Genomic DNA, 13,580 nt, shown 5'->3' on the forward strand with positions numbered 1-13,580 from the left:
TGTGTATTGTTTCAATGGACTTTAATTTTAAACTTGAGTATTGTTCTTTATCTTCATATTTCATTTCACACAATAATGGTATTTAAATCGTGGAGATATGACCTAGAGATGCTTGAAGGAAATTTATAGCAAAATGTGTTTAAAAATGTAACCTTTCGTGCCAAATGAATTACCTAGCCATATTTCATGGCATATTTTAGCAAATCAAAACCAAGATTTGGGAAGTATATCGCAGTGATATAAAATATATATGTTTTTAAAATAATATTTTGTGAAGGATCAATGAAATGTCATTTCTCAGGAGCGTCTAGATCCCTGTCATTTCGAATATCAGTATCAAATATCAAATGCGCCCTCATTCTTTACATTTGAATATTTGTTGACAAATATGACTAATTGTAGTGAGTTTGGAGGTATATTTAACTGAAGTGGTGTGAAATACCCTGGAGCCCGTATCTCTTCTATCGGAAGGAAAACTCCAAAATCTCTCTATTTCTAATTTTGGTACAAGGGCACCGTTACACTATTTGAACCTTGCAACTGGGAAGCATGATTTAAAAAAAAATCAAACTTACACAATATAAGAGACTGGAATATCAATATAACGAAGTTATGGGATACTTATATTGAAAATAACATTTTTAAAGATTTCCCCCTCTTTAATGGCTCTTTTTCTTCAAATTTTGACTCCTTTTATGACCCAGTCTAATCCCCAGGGGTCATAATTTCGGCCTATTTGAACGAGTTATTTTTTGGCCACGGAGATCACTTAATTAGCATTTCTAAAAAAAAAAAAAAAAAAAAAAAAACATTAATCCTTTTGTTTAAATATCAATATAACCTGTTTATGGGATATTGTTCAAATTTTGAAGCCTATTGTGATCCATTCACATCCCCTGAGGCCATGATTTTGGCTTATTTGAGCGAATAAGGGATCTTACATGTATGTTCGCAGAATACATGTAGGGGATATAATACAAAAACTGAGGGGAGAGAAAGAATCATTCACACACTGAATGTGATGTGTGTAACTTGCAAGAGCCTACCAGCATTCTACTGTCTTGCTAATATAAAAGACATTATAACCACACACTCGTACGTAAATGGATCATTCAATATTAAAGATATATGTGTTTTCTTATAATCATCCAAATTTAGACGAAATGTCAAAGATGGCGGTATCACAAGATAACTTATTTTTTTTTCTCTGTACATATACACTGTATAACACTGCACTGCAGTAGATTCTTATATAATAACAGTTTTCAAATTCATGAAAAGAATTCTGATAATCTCTTTATTATTAACTTTTCATAATCTTTATGCATTTCAAAAGACAAAATAATAGGCTTCCTGCTACAGACATTTCTTAATAATAATTTACTAATGTTTACTTAGTTTAAGATAATTACTGTTTTGCAGGATGTTTCCAATGAGTACATGGACACAAAAGTAAAAATTAATGTGAAATCACTAATTTTCGTGGAGGTTTAATTTTCGTTGTTTTCGAGGTATGAGGAGACCCACGTATTCATACCCCCTTCCCCAGACTCTACGAAAAGTAAAATAAAATATAATCATCTACTCGTGAAATTCATCATCCACGAAATTATGACCCCACGAACCAATTTTTTTTTCAAAAACCATTTTGACCCCCCCAAAAAATATATGAAAATATACAGTAATTTGCTATTACCTTGGATTATCAAAATACAGATGAAGGAATTTACTTTCAAATCTTCTTATTCTCTTTCAAGCGGCAGAAGAGATCTTTATTTTTCTAGCTAGAATGAAATTCGAATTGGCTACTGAACCTTGTCTTAAATGGCAGTACTACGTCAAATGTACTCATAAAAGCTGATCTTAGCTTAAAAATTGTTGACTCTGACCTTTTTGAAGAGCTTTCTTGAAATATATTTCTGCGCACACACCCATGTGCCGTGCTACATGAAGTTTATTTAATTATATGATCAAAAAATATAAAGAACTAGTCCATTTTTTAAAAACATTTCTGTATTCCTTCGTATAAAAGAGCAAACTTTTACTCATTTAATTTTGATGATATTATCTCACAATTAGGATCGAAACTGGCTATCTGAATTTGCTTAGTCGTTAAAGTCTGTTTCTATGCACTCTATCCAAAAACTCTTTAGACGCTCCATCCCTATCTTTCTTGTAAAATTCAAAATAGCTCTAAAAGATCATTTCATTAAATGATAACCGATCAATGGTTTATTTATCTTACTAAGTTATTACATGTACATTGAAACTTTCTCTCCATAACTATGCAAGCAAAATTAACATGTTATCTACTTAACAAAACTAGGCAGTTTGCTTAAGATTCAGTCTTTTTTGAAAAACGAAAGCTATTAATTAAACTATCATTTCGTGCATTGTTACTATTAAAGAATCTAGATATTATTTTTTAAGCTTAAACAATGTATATTAATTGCTTTCTCTCCCATACCTAATTAAGCAAAGCAAAATTGACATTGTTAAATATTGAACAAAAATAGACAGTTTGCCTAGGCTTCAGACTTTCCTGATAAAAAGGAAAAGTATTCGTCTATTATTTCCTGCTATGTATTTATTAGATATTCCAAAGAGTATTAATTTTTAGGCATTTCGGACGGATGTGAATTCATATTGATTTAATATTTTACACGATAATTTCAGGAAATGATTTGAGTTTATAGCGATATATTTGGTAAAATTAAGTTCATTTCCATTGATTAGCTTTTTTCTTGCTTGTGGCTGCTGAAATGAATACCTACAAACTTTTTTCAAAGTTATTCATTATTTTAATCTTTACTTATGAGATGTTGTTCGTGAATTCCACGGAGAATAACACATGTATTTCGTAAGTTGTTTTCTCTCTCTCATATTTCTGTCACTCTCATGATATGTAAATGAAAATTATGGATGATAAAAACTTGTATTTTAAGTGATAAATATCTTATTTCATTATAGTCCAGACAAGAAACTTATTTGTTGTTTTGGGTATCGATGGGATACATTTTCTTCATCTTGTGCAGGTGAATTGAATTGTAAATGATTACAAGTTTTATATGTTTTCAATCTAAAGATTGCATCAGTATACTGATGTAGTTGGACTTTTTTGTGAAATTTTATTGCTGTAGTGGAAATTGATTTTTTTTTTTTTGGTTTGGCCAGCTTATACTAGATGCAGCTTTTTATTCACTAGCTTTGAATTTTATCTAAACTACGGATTTTCAAAGAACTAAATCTTTAAATTGTGAAAAAAGTTTTTAAATCCTTACATCATTTAAATTATATGTTTACTTTCTTGCAATATATATTTAAGTTTTCTTTTTAATATCAATTTCCAGAATGTGCTGTTGGATATGTAGGACACAATTGTTCATTGATATGTGAATTTCCATTTTACGGAAGTAAATGCAGTCACAAATGCTCTTGCAGCAAAACTGAATGCCATTTCCAGAAAGGTTGCATTGCTGAGAACACAAGTACAATGCCAATATCTTTTATTGAGAAATGGAATAATACAACAAAAGAATATAATCATAGTTATACCAACTCCAGAAATCAAAAGGAAATATACAATTTTGCTGAAAGGTCAACAACGCTGTTTTACATAGTAATTGTAATTGTTTGTTTATTCACAATCGTGTCAATCTCATATGTAACTTTTAGGCTTTGCAGATTCATAAATTTATCATCAATATTTGGATTTTTACACGGGAATGAATCTCTTGAATGTAATTCTGACTATACCTACGATACAGTCACTGACTTCTGAAAACAGTCCTAATTTATATGTAAATAACATAACATAAATGCATGTCACATTCTATTAAATAACTTGCAACATTTGAAAATTATATTGTGTTATATTGTGTTGTATATTGTCAATAAAGTTCTAAAGAATTTTCAAATTGTTTTATATCAACTTGTAATCATGGCGTTCCTCAGCAGTATTTCCCAAGGAAGTGTCAGCTACATGTATTGGTATCACATGCATTGTTGCGATCAAAAACAGTTCATTATTTTAAATGGATTGATGAACAAGGTGTTCGAACTTAACATGCATAATAGTACACGTATCTTTCAAAGAACAAGGTAGTTTCAATACGAATCTTGCCCTGTGATTTTCTTAAAAATGAAAGTGATGTAAAAAATTAAAACTCAACCTTTTTTTAATCATTGAAATTCCGTGCAGAAAGATCAAATAAATAATTTTTCTCACAAGACCTTCTAAATTCTAATTGTGACGTCATAAACTTGTGCATTTTCCTGTATTTCTTAAAAAGTTGCAGAAGACACCAATTTTCAGTGTAATTTTCTTTCAGATAGTATTGTCCACAGGCATCGCCCATAAAGATTTTGAGATATGTGATTTTTCAAAGAATTTTACACAACATATCCGAAAATCAAAGTGAGTGACGGCTGTGGACCCTATTTTGTTGAGGAAAATAACCCTTGAAATTGATCATTTTGAGGGTTTTTTGTAAAAAATAGAGAAAAGCATCAAATTAATGACGTCATATATCCAAAATGGTACTCTTTCATGCCATTTTCTTTCCTGATTTTTCACAGTCATATACTTAACTAATATTTAAGCCAGTTTCAAAACTTTTTAAAAGCATTAAATTTTAAGAGCACATTTAGGCTTAAACAATACCTTCTTCTTTGATACATTTCTTCAATTAAAACTATTTGTTAGAAATTTACGGAATCAGGTAGCTCTCCTTACTCAGAATACTTGTTCAACGGCACTTAATTTGACATAACACATCTTTTCAACTGATCTTTACTCTAATACCCTAGGTGTTATCTTACTCAAGATTTATTCTAATTACTGATTCTGCTTTGACTTAAATTCTGGATTAGTAATTGAGTAATGTTATTGACATTTTGCATGTCTCTGAAAGCAAGGTAAAGTTTCAGTATAAAATTCTTGATTTTTGATGAGTTCTACTCATCCATTTACTAGCCTGGACAAGAATTGATTGAACCAGGCCGAAGGCAATAACCAATTTATTAAATGATAAGGAATTTTACAACATTTTAACACTATAGGTTATATAAAACCTATATATATATCTATATATATATATATATATATATATATATATATATATATATATATATATATATATATATATATATATATATATATATATATATATATATATATATAATATTATAAATCAATAAAAACTCAACCAGAGTTTAGACTCTTCGATACTGGCGTCTGCCTTATTTACATTAACAAATCAAATTTATGCTTGGTCGAGAGGGAAAACCCGATTAATCCCCCTGAACTTAATTTTGAGGTGAACTCACCCTGAAGTACATACCCCAGGAGAGATGGTCTTGACCAATTAGACAACAAAATTCCATTTAATGAGATGCTTAATTTGACCAAATGGAGCAGTTATTATAACGTTTCATTCCAGTGTCATATTTTATGAAAGAACTTGATCCTGGAGTTGAGGCAATTCCTCACCGTTTCTGAGCGTTGACTGAATACAGCGATCCCGTATCACATTAACTACTGGAGCAAAAAGACCCCCTCCAACAATGCTCGATTGGCATACAGTTCTAAATTTGCAGCCTTCGACCGTGGCATAAATTAAAAAAAAAATCTCGAAAGAACGTAAGGCAAGTAAACACACAAACAAACGAATATTATGCACAAATAATATCATCAGCAATTGATTTAGTCGTCTTGAGCTTAAAAAAATGTACATTATCGAGGAAAATTTGGAAAACGGGGTTATTTGTTATTTGCATTAAACACAGCACATTTTAAGCGGCTTCCTGCTCAAATATTTTTTGTTTGGCAAATGAGGGGAAGGGGGGTTCAACTGAAGTTTTTTTTTATCTTCTAATTTTGTTGATTTTGATTTCCTATACAATCATTATTTTATCAATCCAGTTAGACTGAAAGTTGATTAAAACTTAGTAAAGCGTGCTGTTGGGTTTTTAAATAATGCATTCTACTATATTTGTTTACACAATGTTCACTGTTTATTGAAAAGAAATCAAGAAGTGTTTCTTCTTTAAATGTATATTCTTGTCAAAAATGTGCAGAGAAAATATACCTGCTTATAAAATTGGAGTGAATAAAAGGAAATCGAAAATTACAGTTTATAACTACCTTTCGTTCTGTACTAAGTAATTGAAAACCGAGATCCTTTATTGTAATTAGTTTAACTATACTTTAATTTTTTAAATATTTATATCTAAAGGATTCATTTCCACTCCTAAAAATAAATGGAAACATGCAAAACATTATACCAACTAAATCTTATCATATTTGTAATGTAAAGTAGAAGTTAAATACCTACATGTACACAATAACATCTTAACTGTTGATCAAACTCTGTGGAATCATTGTTGTTCATGGGGCAGAAATGTTTGTGGATTTCCTGATGGGCCACCCTTACCCACGCATTTACATCTCGACAAACATTTATGTTGTAAACATACTGATTCATGAAATCTACTGTAAAAATGAGTGACCCATAAAACTATGTCCCCACGAACAAGTACAATTTTGCTTGCACACAAATATTGACCACCACATACTATACTGATTCGACAATAAATGGTAAAAATGAAACGGGACGAATATTTATGTAAACCAATATACGATTAGCAAATACAACGAATATCACGTGTGATTCATATAAGGAATGAAAGTTTAATAAACAAGTCTGCTAATTTATTTTAATAATTCTTTTTTATGATGAGGGAAGGCAGTGCTTTGGAATCCCGATCAGTCTTTTCTCCGTCGTTCGTAACAGATGTGTTTTACATAATTATTTTTACAAACAGAAATGAATTATCCCGTGTGGTACTGAATTTTTCACTTTTCATTAAGGCATATTTTTCCATTTATAAAAACATCATTGAGGTCTATACAATGGATAATGCATGTTATAGTAAATGTTTTATCGTGGCTTTTCCGATCTATTAATGAAAAGGTGAAGATAGCGAACAGTGATCAATCTAAAAAAAAATAAAACTACATGCAATACAAATATTTGAAAAGGGAATAAAACACGGGCCCCAGGAAATTCCAGAGATAAGATCAGGTGCCTAGAAGGGGAGTAAGCATCCCCTGTTGACCGGTCACACCGTGAGTCCTATGTATTGATCAGGTAGACAGAACAGTCTCTAGTCAAATTTAGTATAAAAAGCCTAACAACTAGTGTGAAACACGTCAGCTTATATACGACCAAAAGATAGGTAATATTTGCTAATAAAGTCTGTATAACGACCATAAATTTACAAAATGCTGACTTTAAATGAGGTTGTTGAAATCAAATTAACTGTTAGTAGTCAGCCTCGCTTTAGAAATTAATCGTACTCAGAGAATGCTTTGAGTATCGAATGAGTTGGGAGATGTCAACACCATATGCAGGTGATAGCGGAATATTACTACATAAATAAGGAAAGTTGACGAAGGAAAAGCTGAAGTAATACAAATTACTTGTTCGATAATCCTTATAGTTTATAGTCAGTTAAAAAATTCAAATGTGAAACAGACGTGGCAGACTCTTTGATGACTTTTATTTCGAGTCGACATATGATTGGAAGTAACTATTTTAATTGATAAAATGACGATATATCTGAATGTTGAGTTGAAGGCCACAGCACGTGTTTTTTTTTTTTTCTCATGTAGAAGTTATGCATAAATTCTGCTTCATGAGAATACAAGGAACACAATTATTGCACATAAAAATACAATTATTGCACATTAAAATTCAAACAGTTTATTGGAAAATATGGTATCCGTAGACTACATTTATTCAGTCAATAAGGAACTCCAGCATCCTTTCAATATCAACTTTAGGGTATTTGTGTAGAATCAGTGATTTTTTAAAAAAAAACCTTTTTGCTGACTAATCGCAAGTTACAAAAATTTCTGAGTTCCATTTTTATTGAAGAAGCAGTTGTATATAAAATCAAAAAGCCCAGATTTTGATTTATCGTGAGGAATGGTTCTATAAAATGTAGAAAAGTCCGACCTTTTGATGTTACTGACTTTGAAAAGTGATTTTAAGTTTTTTTTAAAAGTTTTTTAAAGTTTCTTGATTTTTTTAAATTTTAACCCACATCTGATTTACATCACTTCTAGAATGTGTTGTAATGCAGTACCTCTGAACTTTCTCCTTTACAACAATTAATATTCTAGTGAGGAGTAAAGATTGAGGCATGATAGAGCAGTTGGTAGACCCGGCAATGTATCTTTGTGTGTAATGATTTTTGTGATGTTTAGAAGTTTTGAATAAGTAAGGTAGATCAAACTCACCTTGGTTGACTGGAGTTTTTAAAGTATTTATGACTGAAATGTGATTTTGAAGAATTTCATCTTTAGAAAGTGAACTATGAGTATGGGTGAATTTCCAGACGTAGAATTAAACCTTATTCTTCTAAAATACAGTAATAATAATGAGCTTTGCCAACAAAGATGATATTGTTACAAGCCTTGTCGGCTGAAACTGTAACAAATTGTTCATGTAGTGTTTCTAATTCTATTATTACTTCCGAATTAGTGAAAACGGAAGGCTAAATATACATTTCACAAAAATTGTGAATTTACCAAATAATGATCCGTGTGCTGCCTTATCATACCTGCGTCCTACGTTGGTTCGATATATCTCAATGAACTCGGGATAAAAGACACCAGCCTGACATATCTGCTTCATATTTGGATATTCTTCTAGATTTACTAGAGAAAGGTTTTGTTGACAAACTAACAAATAATCATGATATTCAAGACTTGATTTGTTAACAGGACATGTTGATCAAAGATATCTTGGGGTTCGTATTGCTACATATCGAAGGTTAGCTTTTTAATCATTGATAGATTATTTTGCATGATGTGATTATGATTAAATACCTTAAGCTTTCATATTTATTTATTCAACTAAACATAAAGACCATGGTGTATTTGGAATTTAATTCATGTAGGTTTATGAATAATTCTTTGTTTAAACAGGTTGGAGGAAACGTAAATTCCGCTATATTGGTATAACACTATTATAGTTGCTCAGCCGCAAATATCCTTGGTTTCATCAAATAACATGCTATGGACCGGAGAGTATATAAAAATGGACAATAATTGGCCTGCTTAAAATGTTATGAATTTTATCAAACTTTCTGCCGATGCGTTTAATAATGCGAACACATTTTTTAAAACGGATGATACATATCAACATAGCAACCAGTGACTGTGGTAGTATTCAAATAAGACTGAATCTCTTATCAAACATATTCACAATTTTTGCTTGTAATAAATTTCAACCCACATTGGAAAAGGTCTGTCGAATTGACAGAGGAAAAAGATTATTTCTGTCCACAAGGTTATAGGAATGGAAACGAGTTGTGACAAATGACAGTTTAGTACATGTACACTTTATTCTGATGGAAGAACCGATTTATATCATTTAATACAATAAATTCACAATCCATAATAAGCTTTCCTTAAAAAAATTATATATTGTTATAATTTCATATCCCTTCTGTGACACTATCTAAACCATTGGAAGCATAATTTGGGGAAAAAATAAAAATTTCGTAACATGGGAAGCTGGGATATCATGGGATACTGTTCTTCAAAATAACATTTTTAAAGAATTTATTTTTAAGATTCTGATCCCAATCGCGACACAATCCTATCCCCTGGGGTCTTAATTTCGTAATTTTTGAGTGAATAAAGGATGTTACATGTATGTTCGCAGGATATTAATACATTGAGGAGATATAATCTAAAGACAGAGGGGAGAGAATGAACCATTCATACACAAGATGTGATAAGTGCAACATGCAAAAGCTTACCAGCATTCTATGTCTTGCTGGATTACAGTGTAAGATAATATAACTATACCCTTGTACGTAAATGAATCATTAAAAATCTAATTAAGATATGTGTGTTTTATAGTCCTCTAACCTCAAAGAGATGGCGAACAGTTGACCATCTTTTCTTTAAACTATGCAAATTAAGACCGAATGTCAAAGATGGAGATATGACAAGACGACCTGTTTTTCCTTGTACATGAATATTGTATGACGAAAATGTATAGATACTGTACAATAAATACCTGACAACAATCAGGTAGACACTGAAGCAGATGTAATGTAGTTAGATGTGGGTAAATCATATGGAACCAATTATGAAGTTCATCAAGTTCTTATCTTTATGAAGATGGACTAGGAAAAGTAAACTAGAGGCCCAGGGCCACTTCACTCACCTGAGCACTTTGGCTAGGAAAAAGCAGAAATCATTTCTGTCTTGAAAAGTTGAAATATAAAAGTGGTTCAGGGGGGATGCTTTTGAATTAATATGACACAAAATGGATGTTGCTGATTTTTCCTATGTATTCCTATGTAAAACTCTGATCCCCCATTGTGACCTCACCCTACTCCCAGGGGTCATCATTTGAACAAACTTGAATCTACACTACCTGTGGCTGCTTCCATCTAAATATGACTAATCATGGCTTTGCTGTTCTTGAGAAGAAGATTTTTAAAGATTTGTTCCTATTTATTCCCACTGTATATAAAACTTTGATCACCCATTGTGACCCTGGTCTACTCCCACGCAGCACAGTTAAGGTGCCAAATGGAAATATCGGCGAATTTTTTAGATAGAAAATACATTCTTTACAAGGATGGGCATTTCTTTTTAAGACTTTACTATTATCGGACAAATGCATCGTGGTTGAAAACTAAATGTTGAGGACGATTAGATTTCTTATTAAGACTTGTCACGTGATGTGGCAGTCACGTGATTTTAGCAAATATACCTGAAGTATTGAGGTCATCTATAAATTCTAATATTGCAAGGGCATAACCAAGTTAAAAATCTAAGTTTAACATATAATTATTTTCAACACTCTTTATAGTTTATGAAAAGTGCTGCGAATCTACATAGATTCTACTATCTAATTGCTAAAATTACATTTGTTAGACCGTATGTTGAATATTTTGTTGGTCAAGTACATTAAATATAGATATAATCAATTCATTTGCAAGCTTTCAACAGGTTCGCAGCACTTTTCAAATATCTTCATACTTCTTGAGTTTATGTGTAAAAGCTTGTCATAATTCATTGAGGGTATGCCCTTGCAATATATCGATTTATTACGACCATTCTATTACCCTTCAATGAATCTCCATACAAATATACGACAGTATCGCTTGTCTAGGGAATGTACGGGAAGTACATGAACAAAATCATAAAACGGACATCGCATCCAAGTTAATGGCCTCTTATATATCTACAATTTTTATTTTATTTAATTACAAAATACATTCTTCATTGTATGAATATAACTTGATCCGCCTCTCACTGCATACAAACTGCGTCAAATTTTCCGATATGACGTCACATTGACAAGTGCATTGCGATCAGTGAATTGTTTATATATTGCTGTGTGGGGTTTAACCAACGACAATAATGCATGCACTAGTAAGTAATGATGTAGTTTAAAGCTATTCATAAGTTTAAAATAGCAAATCATTTCATTTTGTGGTAATTTGAAGAACTTATATTTTTGTGTGATGTCATAGTAAGCATTTCCCGTATAAATTAGGCCCCGCCCCCTTACTGCAGCCTTAACTGTGCTGCGCCAGGGGTCATCGTTTGAACAAACTTGAATCTACACCACCTGAGGATGCTTTAATATAAATATGACCAATCATGGCTTTGTTGTTCTTAAGAAGAAAATTTTTAAAGATTTTTTCCTATGTATTCCTATGTCAAATTTTGATCGCCCGTTGTGGCCCCATCCTACCCCGGGGGTTCTTGAATCTACACTACCTCACAATGATTCCACATAAGTTTCACATTTTCAAGTACAGTGGTTCTTGAGAAGAAGATTTTTAAAGGATGCCATTAATTTTTCATGAATTCATAATTATCTTACCTTGGAAGAAGGCATGGCCCTTCATTTGAACAAACTTGAATTCCCTCTACCCAAGGATACTTTGTGGCAAGTTTGGTTGAAAATGGCCTAGTGGTTCTTGAGAAGAAGATGAAAATGTGAAAAGATTACAACGACAACAACGGCGCCGACGACGACGCCGACAATAACGGCGACAGACTAAGGCTCAAGTAAGCTTTTCTGATCACCTAAAAAGCCGAGCAACTGAATGTCCTTAAAGTTCTTAATCTATTCACCCTGCCACTTAAAGTATAAATCATAAATTGATAAATAAATGACCTTGACATGTTAATGTTCGATTTTTTTCTCTTCAAAAACACCATCACTTGATTTTTGCGAATTCTTGTCCTTATATGCACAGAAATAGACGGCATAATGTATCAATGGCAACAATAACTACCATCAATAATATACACTTGTATTCAGCAATATTTGAGTCACAATTTAAAGTACTATTCTTAAATTTTGTAAATTCTTACCTCTCCTAGGATTGCGTTTCCCATTTGCAAACACTGAATAAACTGTTGAATTAAACTGTTGAAAACTGGGACAGCGACAATGATGCTAAAGTGCATTTAAAAGTGCAAAGTTCATTAGAATTCATTAAGATACAGCCAGGTTAACTTCAAGTCAGTGTAAATCCGCGCATTCTGCTATCCAGAATCTCAAAAAAGTTGGCACGGTTTTCCTGATTTAAGATTCCATTACAGGATTCGGATGAGAATCAGATAAATCTAGATGAAAAAAAAAGGATTATGAGATAAAAAGAGACCATACTCTCACCTGAGTTACTTTAACCGTAATGCCCTTCACAATATTGATTTTAATTTTTTTTTTTTCATTTAACTTCCTAATAAAAATCTGACATATTCTAGCTCAGGTGGGTCATGGCTTAACCAAATCAACATTTTATTGGGATTCTGAATATCAATGTGACTGAAGTGACAATGTTTTCATGAGAATATTTATTTTAAATAGATTTTTTTGTCTTCTAGCTTTACGTCCTTTTGAGTGATTTCACGCACATCACCCTTTGACAATGGGAACTGCAAATTTAGACCTGTATTCGGCCTTATGGCCATTGAGCATTCATCTCGTGTTATATTATCTCATTGGAAGGACTAGCTTCCATCTGTCACATTAAAATCACCCTAACATATTTTAAATTTCATGTAAATATCCCGTGGGGAACCCCTTCGTTTTCAAGGTGTTATTACTGTACATATCCTTCACTGAACCTCAGTTCACTGGACCTTAAAACCCGCCAGTCCGTGCCAGTTAGTTTGGACGCGGCAGTCCAGAGAGGAGGACGCATCTATCTCCTCTTATATCTTTGTTTTTTACATGTATGTACCCTTGTGATTCATGGCAGTGCTTGCTCTGGTCTGATATTATTTTTAGCAGTGTAATAGTCCAGCTTTTCTGAGGTAAGGCTTATATTTATAATTCTATTTTAGTTATTTCCTATATATTATTCATTTGTCCTAAAACATCCAGTCACCGCATTTCTCATCATTTTTAGCATGTGTGTTTCCTTTAATTTGATTTCTATCTATAGTAACACGTATTTAAATATTTCAAAGTACGGTGTACAATTTCTGTCAAAATTGTTGTCCGTAAAGTAGCAATTCGCAATAT

The sequence above is a fragment of the Saccostrea echinata genome, unplaced genomic scaffold, assembly GCF_033153115.1.
Source record: "Saccostrea echinata isolate AGI-Se365-2 ecotype Australia unplaced genomic scaffold, CSIRO_AGI_Sech_v1 ptg000016l, whole genome shotgun sequence".
Classification (NCBI taxonomy): Eukaryota; Metazoa; Mollusca; class Bivalvia; order Ostreida; family Ostreidae; genus Saccostrea; species Saccostrea echinata.